This window comes from Rattus norvegicus, chromosome 11 (genome assembly GCF_021556685.1).
Source record: "Rattus norvegicus strain SHRSP/BbbUtx chromosome 11, alternate assembly SHRSP_T2T, whole genome shotgun sequence".
Taxonomy (NCBI): domain Eukaryota; kingdom Metazoa; phylum Chordata; class Mammalia; order Rodentia; family Muridae; genus Rattus; species Rattus norvegicus.
Genome location: NC_141544.1, coordinates 57439752 through 57467447, shown reverse-complemented (window position 1 = coordinate 57467447; position 27696 = coordinate 57439752). Strand labels below are relative to the sequence as shown.

The window sequence follows — 27696 nt, the reverse complement described above, 5'->3', positions numbered from 1 at the left end:
TTTGAATCTGTCTGTTACTCTGAAACCTGAGCAGACATAATTCAGTCATCCAAGAGAAGGAAGTGCCCTCAGCTTTTGAGGACAAGGAAGATGCCAACATGTCTGATCCAGAGGTTGACACAGGACGGGGACCATCCTGTTTAGCAGTTAAGCTTTCTTGTCTGCTAAGTCTCCACTAAGGAGACTAGCTGCAGGCCAAGCTCCAAGAAGAGCAAACATGAAAGCGAAGTAAATACAGCCCCTCCCAGCACATTGATCCTCTGCCAGGAAGGTTCTAGAAACAGCTGTGGAGAAAATAAAGTATGTGTTTCAATGGTATTCCAGCAAGACTCAAACGACACTCACATCTGGAATATATGAAGGGGAGAAAGAAGCTGCAGATGAGGAAAGCAATCAAGTGTTTACTGCAGACGCTCATTTCTGAGGAGTCTGAGTCAAGACCAGCATGGTAGGAAGAAGAAATGAAGGGACTAACATGTGTGCTGTCTACTGACCACTGTGAAAGAAGAAAACACTGGTTCAAGGGATTCGCAGCCATTGAGGTTGTGCTCCGTGGAAGCTCTGCATGAGAAGAAAGGCGAAAGTGGCCAGTCCATGTCCCACTGCCCACAGTGTCCTTACATCCTGCCTTTCTTCTCACCAGAGCACAAATTCCAAGTAGTCAGGAAGCCTTGTGAAGACCTGTCAGCACCGTAAGTTTTCCCACTGCTGAGTATAAGCGGATGTTGGATGAATCACAGAATAAATTTAAAAAAAAGTAATAAAATTAAATTCTCAGTGTCATGCTCATAAGCTATAAGCTCTACAAAGTCATTTTAACTTTTCCCATTGAATGCTCAGCGATGCTGGCTGCCAACAGAGTGGATTATAAGTCATATAGTCATCTCAAATTCTCAGTAGCCAAAAGCTTACGAAAACCCCCCATTCCACTTAGATATATCCTTATTGTACCATTTAAACATGTCACCAATAGAAAATAATTGCTAACAAGGCAGTTGGCATTCCATTTTTCCCTATAGTATCCGTTTCCACAATTTGGTAGAAAATAAGACTGCAAAGTGGGAATAAATTTAAAAGTTAGACTTGGTCTTTTATGAGAACATCAATGTAGGAGGAAAGGAGAGCTCACTAGAGAGCAACTGAAGGTCTCCTCAGGAACCAGCCACATCTGGCTTTCTTTATGAAGACCTCCAAAAACTCAAAAAAAAAAAAAAAAGTGCCACCTATCCTAAGGGAGCAATGCCCTGGAAATAATGATTTGTGAGCAAGGCAGAGGGAATTTCACGCTCAGTCTCAACTTAAGTCTCTCACAGTTCATGTTCTCAGTAGCTACGTGTGGCTAACAATCACTGAACAATTTCAGATACCAAATGTATATGATAAATACATGGGATAGAGAAAAGGAAGGAAAGGGAGGGAGAAAAGCTGTGTGGGAAGGATCGAGAAACATATGCTGAGGAGATAGTGGAGGCGTCCTTAGCTTTATCCTGAGCTTCCCACCAACCTCGACAATGAGTTATTAGACCCACCTTTATCTATAAAGACACTTGCTTGGCGATGCCTTGTGACTTGCACAAGATCACATGTCACTGGAATGAAAGAAGCAGAATGTGCAATGCAACATCCTCTTCCGCGTCACCTGCATTCACAGCAGCCATTCACAAGTTTACTGAAAACAACTGCAAAGCTCTGAATAAGAGCCAGGTGACACATCTCAGGTCTCCTGCAGATACTGGCTTGAAGGCCACAGATGACTCCTCCCCTCAAGAACAATAGTTTGATCATTATAATGTGGAAATGGCCTCCACTTCTTGAGTAGCCCTTATCCCATTTTCTGCTCTCAACTTACTAAAAACAAACCAAAGGATCCCCTTGTAGCTCCCTAAACAAACCAAGCTCTAACATCCCTTTTCTGAATCTACTTAGCAGCCCTTCTTGCCTTCATCCAAGTAACACATGCCCTGTACAACTCAGCCTCACAAGGCAAAGGAAGAGGAAGAGGGGGCAAGGGGGAAGAGAGTGGGTGCAGACATTTGCCTCTGTTCAAGAATAATGTCATTGTAGACCCTTCTCTGATGAGAGTCTCCCTTTTTCTGTATTCTCAAGGTACCACCATTTATTTGTAGGTCCCCTTTAACTGGACTATAAACTTCTAGAACGGAGAAGCTATGTCCCTTATCTGTGTATGCTCAGGATCCAACACTTCTTGAATGGGAGTTGTCTACTAAGTAAATTAATGAATAATATAAACTATGAGTGTGTTCACACTCCATTTAAAGGTAAGAAGCACTCCATTGTACCGCAGTGTCCAAAAGACTAAAAGAAGACAGAAATATCTGTATCCTACTGAGAAAAACCGTCCAGATGTGTGTTACAGCACTGTGAACAGTCACCCCATTATACTGAGGTGTCCAAAAACTTAAACGAAGACAGGAGTATATCTGCATCCTACTTAGAACTGACATTCAGATGTTTATCACAGCACTATGAACAGAGAGTGTCAACAGAGCGCCCCACATCACCTTAAAGTATTCCATAAGAAACGTATCCTAAGTTACCAAGAACATTGAAAAGCTGAGAGCCTGAAAGTCATGTGAAACACGATCATAGTGTGGTAAGGGAGGAGGAAACAATGCTAACTATAGTGTGGTTAGAGAGCTGAGAGCTGGTGTGTGACCTAGAGAAAGTAAAGGACATACAATGTGGTAGCCTCGGCTCCTCCCCTCCACCAGAGGACAGGCATTGTTAGGCATCTCTAGGTATTAGATATCACAAATGGAACTTAATTTCTCCTTATTCTCAACATCCTAGACAGAACTGTCCACATTCTGGAGTTAGTAGGAAGGATGTTTATGAGTGTAATTCGTAGTAGTGCCTTAAACTGTCTGTGTTATAACTATGTATAAACTTTGCTTCAGAACATTTCCTTGTTTCCACTGGGGAGAGCTGTACCAGATGCCAGTCTAAATCCCCCTTCCTAAGTCTCAGCAACAACTGGGCAATGGTAATAGACAGCCAAGGGATCTAGTCAACAGACTTAATGGTTTTCATATTAAAAACTGAAGTTACTCCTTTCTATAACTAATACCATGTCCTTGTATTCTATCACACAGAGAGTTGGGAGTAGGCTGGAGAGGTGACTCAGTGGTTAAGAGGACTTGCTGTTCTTTTAGAGGACCCAGGTTTAGTTCCCAACACCTACATGGCATCTTATAACTACTTTTATCTTGAGCTCCAAAGAATCTGACAGCCTCTTCTGGCCTCTTTGAATAATACCAGCATATGTGTAATATACATATTCAGGGATATATACACATAAGATAAATATTTTAATGGAGTTAGAATCTGAAAGCTCTGAGTTAAGACTATAAGAGATAAATGGACAACAACATGGAGTTCAAACAGATCTCCATGATGGGGCAAGATAGTGTATGAGAGAGGGACCAAGAACTAGCCTATACCTCTACGACATAGAACTAAAGTCAAGAGCATATCTGCTTATAGATGTGAGTAGGCATGGAAGAGAGCTAGAATGACATTTCAGACAGAACCTGCTGAAATCAAGTCTTGAGATAATATCCTGGTACCAGAAATAGTGTATTCTAACATCTACCACACACCATAGTTGCTGAGTCAATGAAATCCCACTTAGGAGGGGTAAGGGTTGGAGAGAGACTCCCAGTAAGAAAGAAAGCTGTTAGTCGGCTCTATAGCAAAAGGTTGACATCTTGCTGACTTATTGCCCTATAGATAGAAAGACCTGTGGTCTACAGAGCAGGCTAATGTCAAACGTTTACTGTATCTTCTTGTGATCTCTCAGGGTGCTGAAGTTTAGAGCTGTTTTGAAAAGAGTCCTATAGTTGGATTCTGTTTGGGTTGCAGGAAGACAGGGCAATGGTCTCCTTTTAGGACCTCATGGGTATTAAACTTCATCACCAGAAGAGGGAGTTGCTCAACAATGTCTTGGCTCTAGAGAGTTAGTTCTATAATATAGGGGTATGGGTCTTAATGCTGTGGGAGGGAGTGATATTGCCCTCTAGGACTGGCAAGCCAAGAAACCTGCCCCTCAGCTCTGGACATGGCTACTTACAAGGAGAATCCTCCCCAGAGATGGAAGGCAGCAGACACAGCAGTCACTGCCCCCACCCTTTCAACATAGAACTTCGTGGTTCTTTTGCCCTTAATTGTATTCAGAGTGGCCAGGAACTAGCTCTGGCATGCTTCCACGCCATGAAGCATAATAAGAACATACATACATACATACATACATACATACATACATACATACATACATACTACATACACACCTGATCTAGATGCTCCATAATCTACATCAGGTATAGTTCACATTCAGTGCTAACTTCTACCCTGAAACTCAGTGAAGAGGAATTTCATCTGAAAATCACTCCTACTTGACACTTGGTAGGTACCTCGATGCAAAGTATGCAGGGTGTACGTATGTGTAAATCAGTGTATGTGCGTTCATAGGTGCAAGCCCCAGCCAATACTCAAAGCACCCAGCCTAATATGATCCCAAGAGAAGCTGAGCTCAACACAGGTAACAATCTTTCCCCCTCACTGGCCCCAACATCTCAGGCAAAATGATTTGTTTCCTTCTTTCTCTATGTTCCATCATCACCATCATCATCATCATCATCATCATCATCATCATCACCATCATCATCATCATCACCATCATCATCATTATCATCATCATTATTGTTGTTTTGTTGTTGTTGTTATCGTTATTGGACTTCTGCTTCTTCTCTGTTGCTGTTGCTTTTTATTTTATTTTTGTTGCATTGGCGTCCAAGCTCAGTACCTTGCACACCTTGGGCAGATGCCTTGCCATCTGAACTTCATTCTCATGGTGCTTAAGATTAACTATATTCAGTTTTTAATTTCTTATTCAAACCCCCAAAGACACTTCAACCTAAAGAAAGGGGGTGGGACAGCAAGAACTCCCAGCCACCAACCTTTTTTCAAGTAGGCAAGTAGGCACAGCTAGGTCTCACTCCTGGAAAGACACACCCACTTCAGCAGAAAAGAAGAATTGCACAATTTTTGCTGACACTCCACCTGTGTGGGTCCACTATGTCAAACACAAGCCTTATTAGATGTGCCCACTGATGGGGCTCTATGTGAATGTGACACTGGGAGCAATGTGATTCCAGTCATAGATCTTCCCATGAAGTTTATGGATCTAACAGTGTCTAACCAGAAGATAAAAGCTTCAAGTCCTTCAACACGGTCCAGAATCACTTTAACCAGTAACAATGGTGACTATGGAACTCTCATTGATTGATAGGTTATCATTGATAGGCTACCACTCCCATTGTGCAAGTAAGTAACCACAGAGGCCACACCCCACATACTCTGCTCTCTACACCACAGCTGCATGAATTACTAGGGTGTTCCAACTATTGCAAGTCCTATAGGGAAGTGAGTCATGCCAATTCTTGTAGGATAGGCATTATGTTAAGACCTACTAATCACTACCAACAAAGCCACAGTGGTAGTGTAGGCTCCATTACAGTGTCCAGCTGAAAATACAGTCAACATTATGTAACAAGCCAATATGACAAGCTATAACTCTCTTAACAAGAAAGAACGAGCAAGAAAAAAAAACAAAACAAAGCAAAAACATCCTGGTAGATATATAGAGGGGTGGAATGAGATAAAGGACCCAAAACAAATAAATCCACGTATGCTCAGCCAACCAATTTTTGAAGAAGTTGACAAAAATGAGTGTCAGAGGCTAGAGATAGAGAGTACAGCAAATTCTGCTGGGGAAAACTATATAGTCACTGAATACTATGGCTATTCATAGAGAACACTGAATACTATCCCTCTCCCCGTGTACACAAACTAACTCCAAACAGAGCAAAATCCTTGGTAAACAGAAAATACTAGTGGGAAATGGAAGAAAACCACTTTATAGCTGGCAAGGCAGTGATTTCAAACAAAAAGGAATGAAGGTCAAACAATTGGGATTGCCCCAGATTTAGAGGCCTCTGTGCAAGCAAGGACACAATCACCAGAGCGAAGGGACATCCCGAAGAGAAACGGCATTTTACTAACTGAATCAGAAAGAGCATTAATACCCAGCACATATAGATCACTCTAAACACTTAACGAGAAATAACACAATAAAAATGGCAAGTGATTGAATAGACTCCTTTCAAAAAAATGTACAAATGGCCAGAAAACATATTGAAGAACATGCTAAATATCTTTTGCCATCACAGAAATGAAAATCAGAACTATAATGAAATGCCATCTCATGTCAACCATCATCAACAAGAAGCAATAATGAGAAGGGAAGAGGGTGGGGAGAGGGGAAAGGTGGTATATGGAGAGAATATATTTAATATAAAATATATTCAAGTATGAAATTTAAAAAAATCAATCAACAAACAAATAAATTAATAAAGGTTTGAGGGAGCATGAAAAGAGAACCCTTGTATACTGGGTGTATAAATCTGTGTCAACACTACCATATCTTCGATCTTTACCATTGCTGAAAGCATGTATTAAAGGAAATAAAGTTGGCATATAAAAGAGGTACCTGCATGCCCATGCTTGCAGATAGCTGTAGACTCTACCTATGGGACTTTTCAGTAGATGTATAAAAATACTAGAGATGCAATATGTATGAGGAAGAAATCTAGCCCTTTATAGGAAATGGATGTGGAGGAGAGCACCTCCTTAAGTGAAGTAAGTCACAAACAGAAACGATGAGATAGGTGTGAAGGAAAGAGGCAAAGAGAAGAGAGAGAAGAGAGAGAGGGTCGATGGACATGATCAGAGCAGAATGTACATAAATACCAGGGAAGCCAATAATGTTCGTGATTATATATATATATATATATATATATATATATATATATATATATATATATATATATATATATATATATATGCTTGAACAAGGAAGTGGAACTATTTGGAGATGTGACCTTGTTGGAGTAGGTGTGTCACTGTGGGTATGGGTTTTAAGAACCTTGTCCTACCCCCTTGGAAACCAGTCTCCTCCTAGCAGCCTTCAGATGAAGATGTAGAACTCTCAGCTCTGCCTGCACCATGCCTGACTGGATGCTGCCATGCTCCAACCTTGGTGACAATGGACTGAACTTCTGAACCTGTAAGCCAGCCCCAATTAAATGTTGTCCTTATAAGAGTTGCCTTGGTCATGGTGTGTGTTCACAACAGTAAAATTCTAAGACAATGTGTGTAATCATTGTTAATAATTACAGCAGATACATGAAAAGGATTTCGTTTTTAAAGGGCCAAGTTGGTGGAATACAGCGGCTATGACCTCAGGCAGTCATAGGCCAGCCTAACAGTCTGACAAAATTGAGGGCTCAGAGATGTCAATGCAGGACACTGGTTTGAGGAGTTTAGATGGAAATTGGAGCAATATAGACTCAGGTTGTTAAAAATAGCAAGACACAAATCAAAACAACCTGAGATTCCACCTCACACTAGTCAGAATGGCTAAGATCAAAAACTCAGGTGACAGCAAATGCTGACGAGGATGTGGAGAAAGAGGAACACTCCTCCATTGTTGGTGGGATTGCAGACTGGTCAACCATTCTGGAAATCAGTCTGGAGGTTCCTCAGAAAATTGGACATTGAACTACCTGAGGACCCAGCTATACCTCTCTTGGGCATATACCCAAAAGTTGCTCCAACATATAACAGAGACACATGCTCCACTATGTTCATAGTAGCCTTATTTATAATAGCCAGAAGCTGGAAAGAACCCAGATGTCCTTCAACAGAGGAATGGATACAGAAAATGTGGTACATCTACACAATGGAATATTACTCAGCTATCAAAAACAATGACTTTATGAAATTGATAGGCAAATGGAGGGAACTGGAAAATATCATCCTGAGTGAGGTAACCCAATCACAGAAAAACACACATGATATGTACTCATTGATAAGTGGCTATTAGCCCAAATTAGGCTTGAATTACCCTAGATGCACAGAACACATGAAACTCAAGAAGGATGACCAAAATGTGAACGATTCACTCCTTCGTTAAAAGGGGAACAAGAATACCCTTGGCAGGGAATAGGGAGGCAAAGCTTAGAACAGAGGCTGAAGGAACACCCATTCAGAGCCTGCCCCACGTGTGGCCCATACATATACAGCCACCAAACTAGATAAGATGGATGAAGCAAAGAAGTGCAGGCTGACAGGAACCGGATGTAAATCTCTCCTGAGAGACACAGCCAGAATACAGCAAACCACTGAACTGAGAACGGGACCCCCGTTGAAGGAATCAGAGAAAGAACTGGAAGAGCTTGAAGGGCTCGAGACCCCATATGTACAACAATGCCAAGCAACCAGAGCTTCCAGGGACTAAGCCACTACTCCAAGACTATACATGGACTGACCCTGGGCTCCAACTTCATAGGTAGCAATGAATAGCCTAGTAAGAGCACCAGTGGAAGGGGAAGCCCTTGGTCCTGCCAAGACTGAACCCCCAGTGAACGTGATTGTTGTGGGGAGGGCGGTAATGGGGGGAGGATGGGGAGGGGAACACCCATATAGAAGGAGAGGGGTTAGAGGGATGTTGGCCCAGAAACCAGAAAGGGAATAACAATTGAAATGTAAATAGGAAATACCCAAGTTACTAAAGATGGAGAAAAAAAATAGCAAGACACATAAGGGTAAAGTCAACAAAATCAAGAAAAGCAAAGCTCCACAGTGTAAACATCGTGATGGACTAAGAATGCATCACCTGGCACATTCCCACGTCCCTTTCTAGCTGCCAAAAGGCCCAGGAGGAGAGGCCTCCAAAAGAAGAAGTGGCAAGAAATGCTGGTGAGAGAGCGGGAAGTAGGAAGGAGTCAATGAAGGGCTGACATCCTCTGGGACATTGCATTCACAACCAGTCACCAAGTTTCACTTTTCATTACCGTTACTCTTTATCTTAATCATAAATGTGACTCCAAAATAAGACACAGAAGATCACCGGAGAATAGTTACTTCAGAAGAGGCTTAATGAAGAGCTATGGCAAAACTCCAAAATCAAACACAGACAAAACCCCAGAGTTTAAAAACTAACACCTCTCCTATTTATATGAGCTAGGTACAAAAATACTTTGCAGTCATGAGCTAGAGGTGTCAAGTAACAGCAGGTGGCCCCACCCAGGAGTCAGGCCACCCATGTGAGCTATGCTGACTGGCATTGTTCTCTTCCTATAGCCTGTGTGGGCAGCAAGATGCCACATGGAGCTAGCGAAATAAGATAGCAGCAGGGCATGTGTGGGAATTCCCCAGCCAACTTGCAACATCCTAGGTTCAGCCAAGAAGATGCCACAACTGAGAGGAATGCAAACCTTTGTCAAAGTGAGGCTGGAAGAAGAGCCAAAAGCTCAGCACATCACCTCAGTCAGAAACAGACTTTGCCTGGGTCCCACTTATACACATTGGCTGAGGGGCCTGAGCATGTGGCAGAAGGAACTCAGCTCCTACACAGAGTCTCGGCCTTCCATTCTAGGGTGATGGGCCCTACTGTGGTTGGTATGGCTGATCTATAACGTTCTTTCTTTCATTGAATAGAGAAAGAAGTACTTTCAAGCCCTGAACTCAACAGAGGCTGGAGACAAACTAGAAGGGAATCCCACCTCAGCTCATTCCAAGGGGCTGACAAAGAGAAACAGGGATAATAAAATAAAGTAAGTGACTGAGAGAAGGACTCTGAGAGATTAGGATCTTCTGGATTGGGAACAGGGGAAAGCTTATCAGCAATTTGATGGCCTCTGCCTTCAACCCGCTCACTTGTTCTGCTATCATTTGCCATTCCTCTATCAACCCTAGCTCTCTCACCAGGTCAACAGAGCCCCTCATGTCCGCCTCCTGTAGAACATCACAGTTACACCTCACTTGAGCCAAAGTAAAACTTAGCAGAGCTGAGAACTACCTCATCCCTGAAAGACAACATCCCATCTGTTTTCCTCTGTCTGGAAACTTCTTTTCTTGTTTCTCCTAAACGTCTAACTTTTCAAACATGGGATGTTCCAAGGATCCTCCTTTTAGGTTCTTTTCTATTTTTGCTCAGTTCTGGGGGAGAGGGTCTCATCCTGCTTGAAGCACCATGCCATGTACCCACTTCTCCCAAGTGCTTAACTTCAGGCCAGACTTCTCCCTGAATGTTTAGCCTCAGTCCCACCTGGTTTCCCCACTCAAGTATCAAACAGGCCTCTTAAACTGAAAAAGGTCTAGAACAGCTCAGAACATAACTCCTAAGATGCCTGACTAGGGAGGACCTGCTCACAGCAAAACTTTTAGCCATTCTTGACTCTGCATTGGCTCTCACCTCCCACATCCAATCCATCAAAAATCACTCCACCTCCAAATATGCCCAGGTCTGACCAGTCTTCATCACCTCCACTGCTACCACTCCACTCTTGTGCAGAAAGCATCATTACAATTGATAATATTTGTTACTGGTCCCCTATGCGGTAGAACAGTTTTGGGGCCCCAATGGATGAGTTAGAGAAAGGATTAAAGGAGCTGAAGGGGTTTGCAACCCTATAAGAACAACAATACCAACCAACCAGAGTTCCCAGGGACTAAACCGCTACCCAAAGATTATGCATGGACAGACCCATGGCTCCAGCTGCATATGTACATAGCAGAGGATGGCCTTGTTGGGCACCAATGGGAAGAGAAGCCCTTGGTCCTGCCAAGGTTGTATTCCCCAGGGTAGGGGAATGTCAGGGCAAGGAGGCTGAAAGGGGTGGGCGGGTAGGTAGGGGGAACACCCTTATAGAAGAAGGGGGAGGGGAATGTGATAGGGGACTTATGGATGGGAAATCGGGAAAGGGGATAACATTGGAAATGTAAATAAAACAAAATCAGAAAACAGAAAAAGGTATGGTGGCTTTACTGGAGGAGGTGTTCTACTAGGAGTGGGCTTTGAGGTTTAAAAAGCCCATGATAGCCCCAGTCTCTCTCACTTTCTGTCATGTGCTTTTGGGTCAGATGAAAACCCTCACACAGTGTTCTAGCACCATGCCTGCTGCCTGATGCCCTACGCCTGATGCCTTTCTCCCCACCATATTGATCACGGACTCACCTTCTGAAATTGGAAGCAAGTCCTCAATTAAATGCTTCCTTTGATCAATTACCCTGGTTATTATGTCTCTTCACAGAAACAGAACAGTAACTAAGACAATCTTCCAGCTGGACTCAACTTTGCCTTTGCCCTTGTCAGACTGTTCCCAACATGAGTGCAGTTCTGTAGACATGCAAGTCAAGCTCAAGTCCACACAAGGACACCCTCCCCATGACCCAGGCAAGCAAGATCATCACTTCTTCAAGATCCCATAGTCAGAGTCTCTTCCCCATCAGCCACACTGCCTTCCTAGTTCTCCTAAACTATACTAGGCTTGCCTCCTCATTAGGGCATTGGCACACGTTGTTCCTCCTGCTTGAAAAGCTCTTCCCTCAAAACAGTAAAAAAAAAAAAAAAAAAGTGGAGCAGAGACTGAAAGAAGGGCTGTCCAGGGATTGCCCTACCTGGGCATCCATCCTGTCTGAGACACCAAAGCCAACACTGTTACTGTTACCAAGAGGTGCTTGCTGACAGGAAACTGGTGTGGCTGCTCTTTAGGAGGTTCATCCAGTACCTGACCAATGCAGATGTGGATGCTGGGAGCCAACCATCAGACTGAGCTCAGGAACCCCGGTGGGGGAGCTGCTGGAGGGGGATTGTAACCCCATAGGAAGAACATCTGCTAGCCAGACTACTCAGTGCTCCCAGGGACTAGAACACCAACCAAGGAGTGTACAGGGAGGGATCCATGGCTCCAGATACGTATGAAGCAGAGAATGGCCTTGTCTGACATCAATGGGAAGGGAGGCCCTTGGTCCTTCCGGGATTTGATACCCAGCGTAGGGGGATGCTGGAGCGGTGGGGCAGGAGAGGGTGGGTGGGTGTGAGAGCACCCTCATAGAGGCAAAGGAGAGGGAGTAGAGGGAGGTTGTGAGATCAGGAGCTTGTGGAGGGGTATCTGGGAAGTGGGATATCATTTAATATATAAAAGAATGGAATGATTGATAAAAAATAATTTAAAAAAAGAAAAGCTCTCACCTTTAAAGCTATGTTCAAATATAATAATTTCACATCACCATATTCTAGAAATTGCTTCAATAACTCATCTCTATTTTTACTTTATTTTCTCTACAGTAATTGTCTTTTAATATAATATGCTGCATAATTTGCTAAGTCACTGTGTTATTATATTCCATACTCTTTTCTTTATAAAAACAATGCCCTATAAATTCTGTTTTATGAATGAAGGGTTTCATTTGTATTCTTCCTCACTGCCAGATTCCTAGTTCTCAGAGTTAGGTGGACTAAATATTTCCATAGGAAATCCTTGGTACATAGATGGATGAAGGCTAACGAAGATAGATGGATGGATAGATGGATGGATGAATGAAAGAAATGATAGTTGGGTTGAAAATGTGCGTAGAAAACTTCAGTGGGTGGAAGGCTTTTTATTTCAACTTTAAAATCCCAAAAGGTAAAATGTCACAGAAATCAAATGAAATAAAATTCAGCATTAAAGACTTTTAATCTCTTCTCTGCCTGACTAATAGCAATGGTAGCATCTAGCATAAAATATATGGTCTTTCTTCAGATTCATTAGAACTAGGTAGTTTAAGCTTTGTTTCCATTTTCTATAATACAAAAAAAAGCCACCTAGGGAAACACTTTCCTAGAAGATGCCACTTATCACCCCCAAAAGTCTGCTTCATTAGCATCCACCTTACAACAACCCCTCTCCCAATTCCCTTTCTTCTTTTTTTTTAAGTGAAATTTTATTTATTGGAATTCAGTAATTTCAAGTTGTATCACATGAGTTAATAAATGTGAAGTCTCCAATTCTTTTTCTTCTACACCCCAACTTAGGATTTGACATAATCATCTCTAAGAAACACTAACAAGAAATGTTCTAGGGCTGGTAAGGCAAACAGAACGCGGGTTTTCAAAAGTGGCCCTAAACCATTGTTGAGGGGAGTAGAGGAACCATCAAAGCCTTAGCCTAAGGCATGGATTAGAACAGAAACAATTGTATTGCTTATGTGACCAAGAAAAATGGAACATGGTGGTGGTGGGAGGGGGGGCAGAATGTGCTTTCCTTGGGGAAAAGTTAAGTCTGTTAGTATGGGAGGAAGGTAAGGTCAAAACTCAAACTTGGAAGTGTCTTATTCTGCAGGACCATCTTCCTGAGTCTGTGCTTAGAATCAGTACATTTGTAGCACAAAACTGCATTAAAAAATGCGTGCCCCAAACTACTTCCAACAAAGATATCACTTGCTTCTAGAAGGTTATTATGTAGTAACTAGACTCTTCCTCTGCTAAACTCAAGGAAAAGAAAATACCATGGGACATTGGCATTTGAGTACTAAAGTCATTAGTGTTTCATTATCCCAAAAGGTGGCACCTGCTCATAATAAAGGAATAGGACACATCTGCCAAACATGTGTTTTAAGAACAAGCACTTTATTAGAAATATGTTCCATAAAGAGCACAAATTTAGTTAGAACTATAAAATGCCACTTCATGGGATGTCAGCATTATCGTATTCTATTGCTGGTGTCTGTCATGTTAACCATGAAGAATCTTTGTATTACACAAGCAAAACATAAGGCCAGGAAGGTTACTTAACCTGGTCTAGAACTCAATCGATTAGTGGCAGAACCGTGACCCATAGTCCTGAGTTGCTGTGCATTTCACTCAGTACCAAAGTGACAAGTTCAAAACCAAAATACTGACAATGTCACCTTTCTCTTTTCTCTTAACAAAATGTCAACTGTTCTACCAACCACTTTCCAGTGGTATTTTGGTTTCTTTTGGTATCAGGATCACAGTATATAGCAGGGGGAAATAATGTTCTTGGTACTCAAGACACAAGAACTCAGACTGGAAAGTGGGTATGTCTCTGAGAAGTGTTTCATTGTGGAATTGATTCAACTGGTTTCAGAGAAATCTATAATCCATTAATAGAATTAGAAATGAACAAGGAAAACAGGATTGGGGTATGGCTCAATGGTAGAGCACTTGCTTAGTTATATGCAAGGCCTTTGGTTTGATCCCCAACTTGACAAGAAGGAGAAAAAAAAAGGCATTTAGATGACTGAGGCCCTGAATCTCTTTGAAGGCATCATTGGCAACATAGCTACTTCCTACTTCTGTCCACTTGATAGGACAATTAAACAAATAATTTCAAACACAAGCCCATTTAGGCAATATAGAGCAATGGAACTAGAAAAACATTTACTACCCAGTTACTGTAATGTTCGAGTTACACTAAATGTAGCTGTAGATCCTCCGGGACCAGCAGGGAAATTAGGCTGAAAACCCTAGGTTCCTTAGCAGTGCTCTGTAGAGTGCATGAAGAGAGACGGTTTGCTCTTATAACTATTGCCTCACTGAGTGAACTGGATGCCTATGGGGCCCAACGGCAGAAGAACCAAAGCGCCAAAGCTGAAGCCAGTTTACCTCCTGTATAAACAGCAAGGTCTCCTTGTCAAACCATTCTATTCACTACTTCAGTCTTCCTCCTTCCTCCTGGACTCTTGATTCCCCCAAATCCAACATTCCAATGGGTATGCCCAGGTCATTACTGAGTTCAGCTTTCTGGGTTCGTTAATTTGCTGTATAGATATTCTACCCTAAGTGATTAATTGAAAAAAAATGATTATCTTCAAGAAACCTTAACACAATATCAGATTCCCTATTAACAGAAGGGGGTGAAGATTAGCAAGCCAAAAACAGTTATCTGTGGCAGTACAACTCTGACCTCTGACTTTTGACCTTTGCCTGAAGTAGTCACCAGCAATTCCCCACCCCACCCCGGTTTTTAAGAGTCAGTGGGAAGCAGGATTGTGGCTCTCCCACTTAGTCTTCCTCTGAGCTCTCAACAGACCTTGCCTCAGTAGCCACCTTCCAATTCCTGCACTTGTTTGTCCTCTCCTGTCCCTCAGGGTCAGGCACAGAAACATGGATGCTGTTCTCTTTCTTTTTCCTTTTGGTTTTCTTAGTGTTTCTTTCCTTGATTTCCTCAGAACTGCTAGATGCAGAATCATCTATGTGAGAAGCATCACTTTATCACTTTCTCCCCCTAGAGGTAAAGATTTTTAGGAGACTTTTCCTTGCTCCTGTGTGGCTGCTTCCTTTTCTTGGTACTAGAAGCCGGAGTTTCCTCTGAGAGCTCACTTGAGGAATCTGCTGTTTTATCTGTAGCTTCCTTTTGTTTTTCTTCTCCCTCTCTCCCTCTCTCCCTCTCTCTCTCTCTCTCTCTCTCTCTCTCTCTCTCTCTCTCTCTCTTTCTCTCTCTCTCTGTGTGTGTGTGTGTGTGTGTGTGTGTGTGTGTGTGTGTGTGTGACCATTTTTCTACTTCTTATGGGATTTCTTAGACTTCTTATGTTTTCGGGATTCATGGGCAGACAATTTTACCTAGGGAGATGGTCTTCTTTTCCCCCTTTGGTAATATCTTGCTGATCCCTACTGTCTGTTTCAAACTCTTCAGGATACAACTCTTTATAACCACTATGACCCCATCTATCTGGTGTATTGGATTCATAATCATATAACTTCTTGTTCCAGGATTTAGCCATAAGAAAATCATCTTCCGTTTCTGATCCACCATTGTGGGTGGAGCCGCTGCCAGGATGCAGATTTTTGTGAAGACCCTTACAGGGAAGACCATCATGCTCCAGGCTGAACCCTCGGACACTATAGAAAGTGGAAAGGCCCAGATTCAGGATAAGGAAGAGTGTCTCCTGATTGGCAGAGGTTGGTCTTTGCTGGTAAACGGCTGGATAGCTGTACTTTGACGACAACATTCAAAAGGAGTCCACTCTCCATCTCGTACTGAGACTTCGTGGTGGTGCTGAGAAAAGGAAGAAGTCTTACCCCTCCCCCAAGAAGAATAAGGACCAGAGGAAGGAGGTTAGGTTGCCTGTGCTTAAATACTGTAGGACGGATGAAAACGGCAAAATCAGCCGACTTCATCGGGAATGTCCTTCCGGTGAATGTGGTGCGGTAGTTTTCATGGGTAGCCACTTTGACAGGCACTACTGTGGCAAGCGTTGTCTGACTTACTGCTTCAACAAACCAGAAGACCAGTGGTTGTGGATGAGTTAACAAAAAGAAGGAACAGAAAAAAGGAAAAGAAAATCATCTTCCAGGGCCCAAGAAATTTCATTCTTTGACCTCCAGTAGTCTTTCTGACTTCCTTCATCAAAACCATCACTTCTCATCCACCCTGAGCTACTGGGTACTGTGTTCCTTCTGGTCCCCTGGTAAGTATCCTCCATCTGCATCTCTAGTTCTCTGCCTTTCCACATGTCGGACTTCTCCTGAATCTTACTGTGAGCATCTGTATGCCGGATGACAGTCCTCAGGAGGACTTTCCCCAGGGGAACCCGTGACATTCTTTGTGTGCTGCAGCCTCGCATGGCGCCCTTCCTTCTTCCCACTCACAGCTTCTCCGTGGACATTTCACTTATTGTCAGCAGTCTCTAGCAGGACTCCTCTAACAGAAACCTGGCCCACAGCACTCTGTAATTAACGTCATCAGACACACAAATCTGGTTGTCAGTCTGTTTGTGAGGTTTCCAGTTCGTCCAAGGACAGAGTGTTTGCCCATCAGAAAGTAAGACTGAATCAGGTGGTTCTCCCAGAACTGGATAGTAACTACGCTCATTCGTTTTTACTCTCACCAAATTCGTCTTCCAGTTCTGTGACACTGTGGAATCCAACCACTTAGGTGCTGAGGATTTCAATATAAAAGGATGAGGCTCTGATGGGAATGTTGCACACCTCCAGGTTTGCTTCTCTCACCCAGATCAATCTACCAAGCCCACCGCCTCACATTCATTTCAACCCAAAGGAAAGGGATAAGCACCTCAAACTACACCCTCTACCTGAACTGTATGTATGAAGATTAAGAAAGCCCAGGAACTAATACTCATAGTCAGCGATGTTGGTATTAGCATTTGCTTCTACCAATAAGACAAGATTGGTGGTGTGCATACGGATTACACTACATGGGAGAAAATCTTATTATAAAAAAATTTAGGAAATGATTGGCTGATCTCTGTGTGCGCGCACACATGCGCATGTGTGAAGTTCAGAAGATCCCCCTGGTGCTGGAGAAATGCATGTTGCCAACAGCTGAATACCTCCATAAGACTCTCTAAGTGAGTACGCAATTTATGCTAAAAGAAGAAACAGCCTCCAAAAACATATTAAGGGAGATTAATTCAACCAAGACAAATGAGTGGGCAGCAGTACCTGTGATCACGAGACAAACAGCCTCCACCCCTTCTCCCTAAGTTCTTCTCAGCTCTTATATAGTAAGGAAGCTGCGTGTGACTGTAAAGAATAGGTATTTGTAAATAATGTATGGAAATTAATAAATCATGCCAAATGGTGAAGAAAAATACCATTCTTTTAGCCAGTGATAAAACTAGTCTTGTGATAACTTGCTCTTCCAGGGCTTACCACATTCCTTATGAATTATATTCCATAGGCAAGTCTGTCAATGAGTTCCATGGTTTATCATCACCAGTAGTGGGTAAGGAACCGAAACGTAGTTGTAAAGAAGTGCAACCTCAGAGCTGACACGTCCACGTTTACAGTGGGGTTACAATGGGTACCCTCCTCAGTGACTAAATTCTGGGTATGAATCAAGGGTACCTCAAAATCAAACTACTCCTTACTTGAACTCCCTCCATCCCTAACTTTTCAGGATCTACATCACTTAAAAATGTAATGGGGGTGAGGTAGGGGTGGGGGTCCTCTTAATTTCAGGTAAACTAAGGAAGGTGTACACATTCTCCTTCACATCCAATACACAATTCACACAAATGCAGAAGGCATCAGTCAGAGTCTCTTGAGAATTTTGTGGAGTTTCTACAGGAATAGGACCTGTAGGAAATCACCAACAGAAGGTAACAGGTTTGGGAAATGGCATGAGAACATAGGAAAGAGAAACCAGTGGATTAAGGAAATAAGACTGGAGTACGGTGGTTAAGAAAGACCGTACGAGTCTGTAGGGATGTAAGACACCAAGAAAACAATGCCTTCCAGACAGAACACTGGTTCACATATGAACTCACAGAGACTGGTGACGTGCACAGGGCCTGCACAGGAGATCCGGTGCTGAGAGGGGAAGTGGACATGAGACCTCAGCCCTGACCCAGAAGTGATCTCCAATTAACAACAGCTCACAAAGGAAAAATTAGTTTTTGTCAATGGATTATCAGTGGATGTACAAGCTATACTTGGGTAGGCTCCATGGCTAGCAGTAGATGGCCAGCATAAAACAAACCCAATGGCACTTTTTGGAGGGTTTTTCTTTGTTTATTTGTTTTCTTTTATTCTGTTTTGGGTTTTGTTCTGTTTATTATTTTCTTTTTTCTTTCTTTTTTTTTTTTTTTGTCTATAATGCCTCATTTGATTATTTTGTATCTTATTGGTCTTTTTTTCTTTTTTTTATTGGATATTTTCTTTATTTACATTTCAAATGTTTCCCTCTTTTCCAGTTCCCCCTCCAGAAACCCCCCTATCCCATCCCCTCCCCCCTTCTTCTAAAAGGGTGCTCCCCAACCCACCCAATCACTCTCTCCTGCCTCCCTGCCCTAGCATTTTCCTACACTGGGGCATCCAGCCTTCACAGAACCAAGGGCTTCTCCTCCCACTGATGTCAGATAAGGCTCTGCTACATATACAGCTGGAGCCATGGGTCCCCCCCATGTGTACTCTTTGGTTGGTGGTTTAGCCCATGGGATCTGGGGGTCTGGTTGGTTGTTCTTATGGGATAGCAACACCTTCAGCTCCTTTAGTCCTTTCTCCTCCATCAGGGCCCTTATGCTCAGTCCAATGGTTGGCTGTGAGCATCTGCCTCTGTACTTGCCGTGCTCTGGCAGAGCCTCTCAGGAGATAGCTACATCAGGCTCCTGTCAGCATGCACTTCTTAACATCCACAATAGTGACTGGGTTTGGTGGCTGAGTATGGGATGGATCCCCAGGTTGGGCAGTCACTGGATGGCCTTTCCTTCAGTATCTGCTCCATACTTTGTCTCCATACTTCCTCCTGTGAGTATTTTTCTTCCCTTTCTAAGAAAGACTGAAACATCCACACTTTGGTCTTCTTGACCTTCATGTGGTCTATGAATTGTGTCTTGGGTATTCTGAGATTTTAGGCTAATATCCACTTATCAGTGAATGCAGAACCATGTGTGTTCTTTTGTGACTGGGTTACCTCACTCAGGATGATATTTTCTAGTACCATCCATCCATTTGCCTAAGAATTTCATGAAGTCATTGTTTTTAATAGCTGAGTAGTACTCCATTATGTAAATGAACATTTTCTGTATCCATTCCTTTGTTGAAGAACATCTAGGTTCTTTTCAGCTTCTGGTTATTATAAACAAGGCTGCTATAAACATAGTGGAGCACGTGTCCTTGTTATATGTTGGAGCATCTTTTGGGTATATGCCCAGGAGTCGTATAACTGGGTCCTCACGTAGTACTATGTCCAATTTTCTGAGGAACCTCCAGACTGATTTCCAGACTGCTTGTTCCAGCTTGCAGTCCCACCAACAGTGAAGGAGTGTTTTTCTTTCTCCACATCCTTGCCAGCATATGCTATCACCAGAGTTTTTTATCTTAGTCATTCTGACTGGTGTGAGATATAATCTCATGTCCCACAAGATTGTGTATGTTGTGCCTTCATTTCCATTAAATCTAAAAAGTCTTTATTTTCTTTCTTTATTTCTTCCTTGACCAAGTTATCATTGAGTAGAGCCTTGTTCAGCTTCATGTGTATGTGGGCTTTCTGTTGCTTTTGTTGTTATTGAAGGCCAGCCTTAGCCTGTGGTGATCTGGAATCATTAGTGATAGGATGCATAGGATTATTTCTATCTTCTTAAGGCCTGTTTTGTGACCAATTATATCGTCATTTTTGGAGAAGGTACCATGAGGTAATGAGAAGGTATATTCTTTTGTTTTAGGATGAAAGTGTGTGTGTGTGTGTGTGTGTGTGTGTGTGTGTGTGTGTGTGTGTGTGTGTTAAATACATTTGGTTGATAACTTCTGTTAGTTTCTCTGTGTCTCTGTTTAGTTTCTGTTCCCATGGTCTGTCCATTGCTGAGAGTGGGGTGTTGACGTCTCCCATTATTATTGTGTGAGGTGCAATGTGTGCTTTGAGCTTTAGTAAAGTTTCTTTTATGAATGTGGGTGCCTTTGCATTCAGAGCATAGATGTTCAGAATTGAGAGTTCATCTTGGTAGACTTTTTCTTTGATAAGTATGAAATCTCCTTCCTCATCCTTTTTGATAACTTTTGAGTGAAAGTTGACTTTTATTTGATATTAGAATGGCTATTCCAGCTTGTTTCTTGGTACCATTTGCTTGGAAATTTTTTTTCCAGCCTTTTACTCTTAGGTTATATCTGTATTTGTCACTGAGGTGCATATCCTGTATGCAGCAAAATGCTGGATTCTGTTTACCTATCCAGCCTATATCTTTTTATTGAGGAATCGAGTCCATTGATGTTAAGAGATATTAAGGAAAAGTTATTGTTGTTTCCTGTTATTTTTGTTGTTAGAGGTGGAATTATGTTTGTGTGGCTATCTTCTTTTGGGTTTGTTGAGAGAAGATTACTGTCTTTCTTTTCTAGGCTGTAGTTTCCCTCCTTGTGTTGGAGTTTTCCATTTATTATCCTTTGTAGGGCTGGATTTCTGGAAACATATTGTGTAAATTTGTTTTGTCTTGGAATATCTTGGTTTCTCCATCGATGGTAATTGAGAGTTTTGCTAGATAGAGTAGCCTGGGCTGGCATTTGTGTTCTCCTAGGGTCTGTATGACATGTGCCTGGGATCTTCTGGCTTTCATAGTCTCTAGTGAGAAGTCTGGTGTAATTCTTTTTTTTTTTTTTTTGTTCTTCTTTTTTTGGAGCTGGGGACCGAACCCAGGGCCTTGCGCTTCCTAGGCAAGCGCTCTACCACTGAGCTAAATCCCCAATCCATCTGGTGTAATTCTGATAGGTCTGCCTTTGTATGTTACTTTTTCCTTACTGCTTTTTTTTATATTCTTTGTTTTCTGCATTTGGTGTTTTGGTTATTATGTGACAGAAGGAGTTTCTTTTCTGGTCCAGTCAATTTGCAGTTCTAAAGGCTTCTTGTATGCTCATGGGATCTCTTTCTTTAGGTTGGGGAGGTTCTTTATTGAAGATATTTACTGCCCCTTTAAGTTGGGAATCTTCTATACCTATTATCCTTAACTTTGGTCTTCTCACCGCGTCCTGGATTTCCTGGATGTTTTGGGTTAGGAGCTTTTTGCTTTTTGCATTCTCTTTGACTTTTGTGTCAATGTTCTCTATGGTATCTTCTTTTATCTCTTGTATTCTGTTGGTGATGCTTGCATCTACGACTCCTGATCTCTTTCCTAGGTTTTTATCTCCAGGGTTGTCACCCTTTGTGATTTCAGTATTGTTTCTATTTTCATTTTTAAATCCTAGATGGTTTTGTTCAATTCCTTCACCTATTTGGTTGTGTTTTCCTGTAATTCTTTAAGGGATTTTTGTGTTTCCTCTTTAAGGGCTTCTACTTGTTTACCTGTGTTGTCCTGTATTTCTTTAAGGGAGTTATTTATGTCCTTCTTAAAGTCCTCCATCATCATCATGAGATGTGATTTGAAAACAGAATCTTGCTTTTCCAGTGTGATGGAGTATCCAGGACTTTCTGTAGTGGGAGAACTGGGTTCTGATGATGCCAATTAGCCTTGGTTCTGTTGCTTAGGTTCTTGCTTGCTCTTGTCTCTCACCATCTGGTTAGCTTTAGTGCTATCTGCCCTTGCTGTCTCTGACTGAAGCCTGTCCCTCCTGTGATTATGGTTGTGTCAGAACTCCTCAGAGTCCAGCTGTCTCTGTGATCCTGTCATTCTGGGATCCTGTGATCTTGAGATCCTGGGTGTGTCAGAGCTTCTGGGAGTCAAGCTGCAACTGGGATCCTGAAATCCTGTCATGACCAAGCTCTTGTGATTCTGTTGTGTCAGAGCTCCTAGGAGTCAAGCTTTCTCTGGGTGTTGCAAGAGTGGGTGGGGAGCCAGAGCCCTGACTTTGCTCTGGGCATTGGAACCTGTGCCTCTCTGAGCAAGGATTCGTGTTTCCCTGGTTCCTGTGAGGGTCCCAGTTATGCCGGGTGTTGGGAAAGACGTTTTGGCCTTAACTGTGATCTTGAGTGTGTCAGAGTTCCAGTGCTCCTGGGTGTGTCCCATGTCTTGAGAATTGAGCCTCTGTGATTCTGTGATCCTGGGTGTTACACAGCACCTAGGAGTTGGGCTCCCTCTGGGTGCTGTGGGAGTGGATGCAGAGCCAGCGCCCCAGATCTGCTCCAGGTGCAGGTTCAGATCGGAAGGAACCCATGTCACTGGCTAGGCAGGGGTTCCTGTCTACCTGGATCCTGGGGACCCAGTTACTCTGGGCCCTGGGGAAGCTGTGGCCTCTTACCTGTGATCCTGGGCATGCTAGAGCACTTGGGAGTGGGACTCCCTCTGGGTGTTGTGGGACTGGGTGTGGAGACAGAGCCCAAGGTCTGCTCAGGACACAGGTTCAGACCAGAAGGTCCTTATTGGTCTTTTACTTATATATTTTATTTCAAAAAGACAGAGACAGAGAGAGAGAGAGAGAGAGAGAGAGAGAGAGAGAGAGAGAGAGAGAAGAAGGAAGAACCTAGCTTCCATTAAGTAGAAAATAGCCCACAGTAAGTAGGCTAATAAGTCTAAGAAAGGTGGGAAGTGGTAAGTGGATGACATCTAGGTAAGGCAAAAATAATAATTACAAGTCATCACATTGCCAGAACAGTTTGGCTTAATTGGATTTGTCTTGTCAAACTTGTATTAGAATTTCAGTTTCAAGCCTAAAAAATACTGTCTTAGTATTCTTCTTATTATGCCCAGGCTTTAATATATTGTAAAAAAGAAAATAATTAAAACTTCATGTGCACATTGAAAAAGAAAGGAAGGAAGGGAAGGAAGGGAAGGAAGGGAAGGAAGGGAAGGAAGGGAAGGAAGAAGAGAGAAAGGGAGGAAGGAAAGAAGTAAGGGAGGGAGGAAAGAAGTAAGGGAGGGAGGAAGGAAGGGAGGGAAGAAGGAAGGGAGGGAGAGGGGGAGAGAGGGAGGGAGGCAGGCAGACAGCAAGCAGGGGCTGTGGTAAAGTAAAATGCTCTTGACTCTTTTTCCACAGCCAGGCTAAATCCTCAGGCAATACCATCTCCCTTCTGAGAACCACTTAGCACGTAGCTGTTTATCTTAAACAGTCTCACTCACTCACCACGCCCTATTTTTCATGTCACCCCCACAAAAACGTAATTATAAGAGGCAAGGCCAGCAAGAGTTTTCATAATTAGCACCACATAGATTATATCAAGTTTCAGTGCATTTCTCCACAGTCTAACCTGTCCTTGGCTCCACCTTCTTAGACACGTCCCGAGATACAGAGAACAGTCCTGAACTCATGGGACAGAATTGCAAGCCTCTGAATCTCTTCTCATGGTCCCTTTCTCTTGGAAAGAAAAACAAAAAGCAAGCAAACAAACAAGCAAACAACAACAACAATAGCAATAAAAGCAAGCTAGAGCCTCCTCCAGTACATAATTATGGGAAGAAAATAAAATTCTAAGCAACTATGCCTGGGGTTGTGGGTCTTGTAGCAATTATTAGACCCTGGGGGTGAATCAAGTGAACTATTCTAACCCTGTGATGATAATACTCACTTCCATTCTCCCCACATTCCTTCAGCACCATCTGACTACCCTATCCATAGCAGTTGCCACTGGGAGTGTCCCAGTGTTCCTGGACCATTGGTGGGAAAACAATTTTCACAAAGACTGACCCTTTCCTTCAGTCTGAATTTCTCCAAGAGTCAAGTGTTGATTACATACTGATAGTGACACCCCATTGTGATATGCTAGTTGAAGCTTCAATACAAACGCATTTTCTAGTCAACAAGAATCTAATAAGTTTTAAGGAAAATGTTCCCACTTCTGCACAAGCAGAGTGGAAAAGAATGTCTGGGCTCAGTTCGTGTCAATCTGAACAAAACTTGTTCTGGCAGGGAATGTCTTAACAAAGATATGCAGAGGTTAGAGAATGTCATGCTGACCTTCGGGGTTAGGGAGGAGTGAATCAGACACACAGCCCAGGGACTCAAGTTAAAAAGCTGTCAAAATTATAAAGAGAGAAGAGATAGCCAAGCTCAACCTGCAGAGCTCAGTTGTGGACTGAAGACCTGCTGTTCAGACAAGGACCTGTATAGACCCTAACCTCTGATAATGAAAACGTCCTTGACTGTCATCCTCCACCACCACCATGCGAATGGGATGTGGCCCTCTTCACTTTGCCATGTACCATATTGGGGTTCAAAGACTCTGAACCTTAGCCCTACTAAGATGTCTAATAGGTATATGATGTATGATAGCCCTACCTCCCCATAGTAGCCCTTACTATGACTTTTGAGTCTTATTCATTTGCCTCAGAAGATTAGTGCTGCCTCTCCTACTAAACTTTACTATCTGTTACTCAGAAAATATCATGTAGTTGGGTAATAACTTAACTGCGTTTAACTTGCTGTAATCCAATGGACGGGTTTCAAATATGGGAAATATTTTTGCTTAAACAATGATAGATATCAAAGACAAACTCCTCCTCAGAAGCCAAAGCAAATATCTACACAGACAATGGTCTGGCAGTCTCTGTCTTGTTTATACAAAATGTGAAACTGAAGTCAATTAATTGTGGAAATACTTCCACTTGTGGAAATACTCCTTGAGGGTGGCTAGGTAGTGACTTTTTCTTTAAACACAACTGATTTACTGTTTTGAGGTGCCAGACATTGTGGATTTTACCTGAATTGGGAGTAATTTTTTTTAACTCATATAAGTATTAAAAATAAGACTAAGTGACTAGAAATAGTTGGATTCTTGAGGAAGTTACTACTTTATGATTTGTTGTCATGTATGACTAACCCCATAGACTCATGGATTAGGGGTCTTCTAGTATGACTGGGATGGGCAACATCCTTGATTCCCTTTGATGTTGTTATCTCTAAATGATTAAGTCTAACTAGTATATAATGAAAAGCAATTTATTCCTCACAGGCCCGAACCATAAGGTAAGAAGGTAATAGTTATGCTTCCTCCTAATGACCAGAGAACAATGCCTTATAAAAAGACAACATGCTAGCTGGTACAACCTCTTCCTCTCCTTATGAAACCATTAATGCCATTAAGAGGCCCTGCCCTTATGACTTCACCTAATCCTTATCACTTCCTTACAGGACCTACTGCCACATTAACATACAGAACTGGGAATTAAATTTCCACAATTTGAATTTGTAAAGGATACATTGACACCTACACCAAAGCAGCCCTCAATTCTGGTATATCATTAGTTTCCTCAAAAGCCTTTGCTCAACAATATGATGCTGATTCCTCCCAGGAATCCCCTAAGGAGTCTAAGCTCCGCCCCCCTTCTCTCTAAAGCTCTCTCCACTTCAAATGTTCTGTTCTAATTCTAGTCATCTTCATTCTCCCTCAAGTTCTCCTCACCAATGTTTAGCTCAAGAAATCTGAACTCTACCTGTTCTGAGACGTTTCTCCCTAAGATAATCTCTCCAGGCAAAGACCTGAAACAGGGAGAATTCACATCTCTTTTGCTTTATGAGTTTTCTTCAGTTTATGGGTTTTCTTCAGTGCTTCATTACCAGGGTCATAGAAACCACTGACATATTTTTAATTATAACAAACCAAAGATAAATCTAGCTATGTTACTTATCTGTAGTAGAAGGGAAATGCTTTAAAATTCAGCCCAGTTTTCATTGAATATGAATATTACAGAGCAGAAATACTCCTTTAACCATCTTTAAAGAAAAGACCTTGAACCACCTACCTCAGAGTCATCTAGAATTTGACAAAAAAAGCACACTGATATATACTACTTAATATTAATATTAAATATAAATTGCTCAAAACTAAAACATAGGAGTTGCCACTGTGATGACAATTAATTAACAAAAGACAAAAGAATCGAGCCCAGTCCTTGTTTCTGGGTACCAGCTCCCTTCAGCCTTGTAGATGGCGGTGTGAGAGGCCAGTGGCAAGAGGAGACAGCTTGTTTGAATTCAGCAGGTTTGTTCTTTGTAGCACTCCACGCTAAAGTAAGTAGGAAAAAAAACGACCAGATTCATACCTGTAATAATTGCATTCACGTATTTGGCAGGAAGCAGCAAAGGAGGAAGAGAAGCATACACAAGAGGAAACCCTGCCAAAAACTGAAAGGAAATCTAGAAAAGGGGAATGAGTCAAAGCCTGAGGAAGAGCCAAAGCCTGAGGAAAAGCCAGCGGAAGAGGAGGAACCAGAAGAAGAGAAAAAAATCAGAAGAAACTTTTTGGGAGAGACTGCTTCAGTCTCTTCAGGATTTTAAGGAGGATATACACACCAGGCATCTGAGCAGTGAAGATGTGTTTAGAGATGTGGATAAGCTAGGTGAGATCAGGAGAGTGAGAAGCAAACTAATAGTGATGCGTTGGAAGGCCAATCGAAGCTATCCTTACCCCTATTTAATGTAGCTTGGCTTGGTTTCCTTTTTATCTGCTGTTACCACTGCAATCTAGCTTTCTTTTGATTAGCATTTTCCTGCTAAGACCTTTACCCATCTTCCTGCATTGAATCTGTTGCTGTTAGTGGCTTTGGCTATATCTCTTGTTGTCTGTATCTTACTGTTGATTATATGTCTCTGGCTTTTAATAGAAAAGCTTTACTGATTTGCTAAAAAAAATAATATGGGAATATCATATTTTGAAAGACAGGGTATGTTACATATATGCACATATAAACTTGTGAAAGATGAATGATCTTCCTCTCTTTATTTGTATTTACCATATTTCTAAAATGAACATGCATTATTCTTGCTAAAAAAGAATAAATATCTAATAACTAAAAATAAAAAAAGACAAAAGAATCATCTTCCAAGAGTCCAGTAATCATCAGAGTAGACAATAGAAAAAAGGTCCAAACTACTGGCAGGTAAGATTTCTAGAAGCCATGGCTCTCTGTGGCTCAGTGAATCATTTTGACTGTACCTGGTACCTTGGCATTTTTGTTGCAGGCATGCACAGTGATGAGATGAGGTGAGAGTCCTAGTTGCTTCCATACAGAAGATTCTCTGGATGGCAATCATCAAAGGCCAAAGCTATAATCACAGGAAACTGACTATAAGCACTGGACAACAGCAACCATGCTTCCTTGTAAACAATCCTGCCCAATGGGAGCAAGGTAACTATAATGGACTATCTTCATTTTATTCCCCAATCTCAGAGGCATTTGGAATGAGCTGTCTGAAGTCCTGTATTTTCTGAAGGAAACAAACAGTCTAAAAGCACTTCTGAGACATGAGGCATCTTCGCACGAAGGTGGCCAGAGGAGCATCAGGTTATAACTAAAGCTAGGTTGGCCAGAGCTTTTCTGGGATCTTTTAAACCTCACATGTTGCTCATTCTGAATTTAGTGAAAGGTTCTCACTGCCCAACAGGCAGTGATGGAAATGCTTGTCCATGTTTGATCTAATACAAAATAATGTTATGGTTGGGGGTGACC

At 42.2% G+C, this 27696-nt stretch overlaps 1 protein-coding gene and 3 pseudogenes across 2 annotated transcripts in view; 2 read left to right on the top strand and 2 right to left on the bottom strand.

Annotated features, from left to right (window-relative positions):
* Window positions 1-27696, bottom strand: part of Tmem45a (transmembrane protein 45A) — an 85572-nt gene that overhangs the window by 45624 nt on the left and 12252 nt on the right.
* On the bottom strand, window positions 15562-16297 carry Rps27a-ps21 (ribosomal protein S27a, pseudogene 21; annotated as a pseudogene).
* LOC134481064 (ubiquitin-ribosomal protein eS31 fusion protein-like) lies at window positions 15706-16133 on the top strand (annotated as a pseudogene).
* Tceal9-ps1 (transcription elongation factor A like 9, pseudogene 1) lies at window positions 26175-26669 on the top strand (annotated as a pseudogene).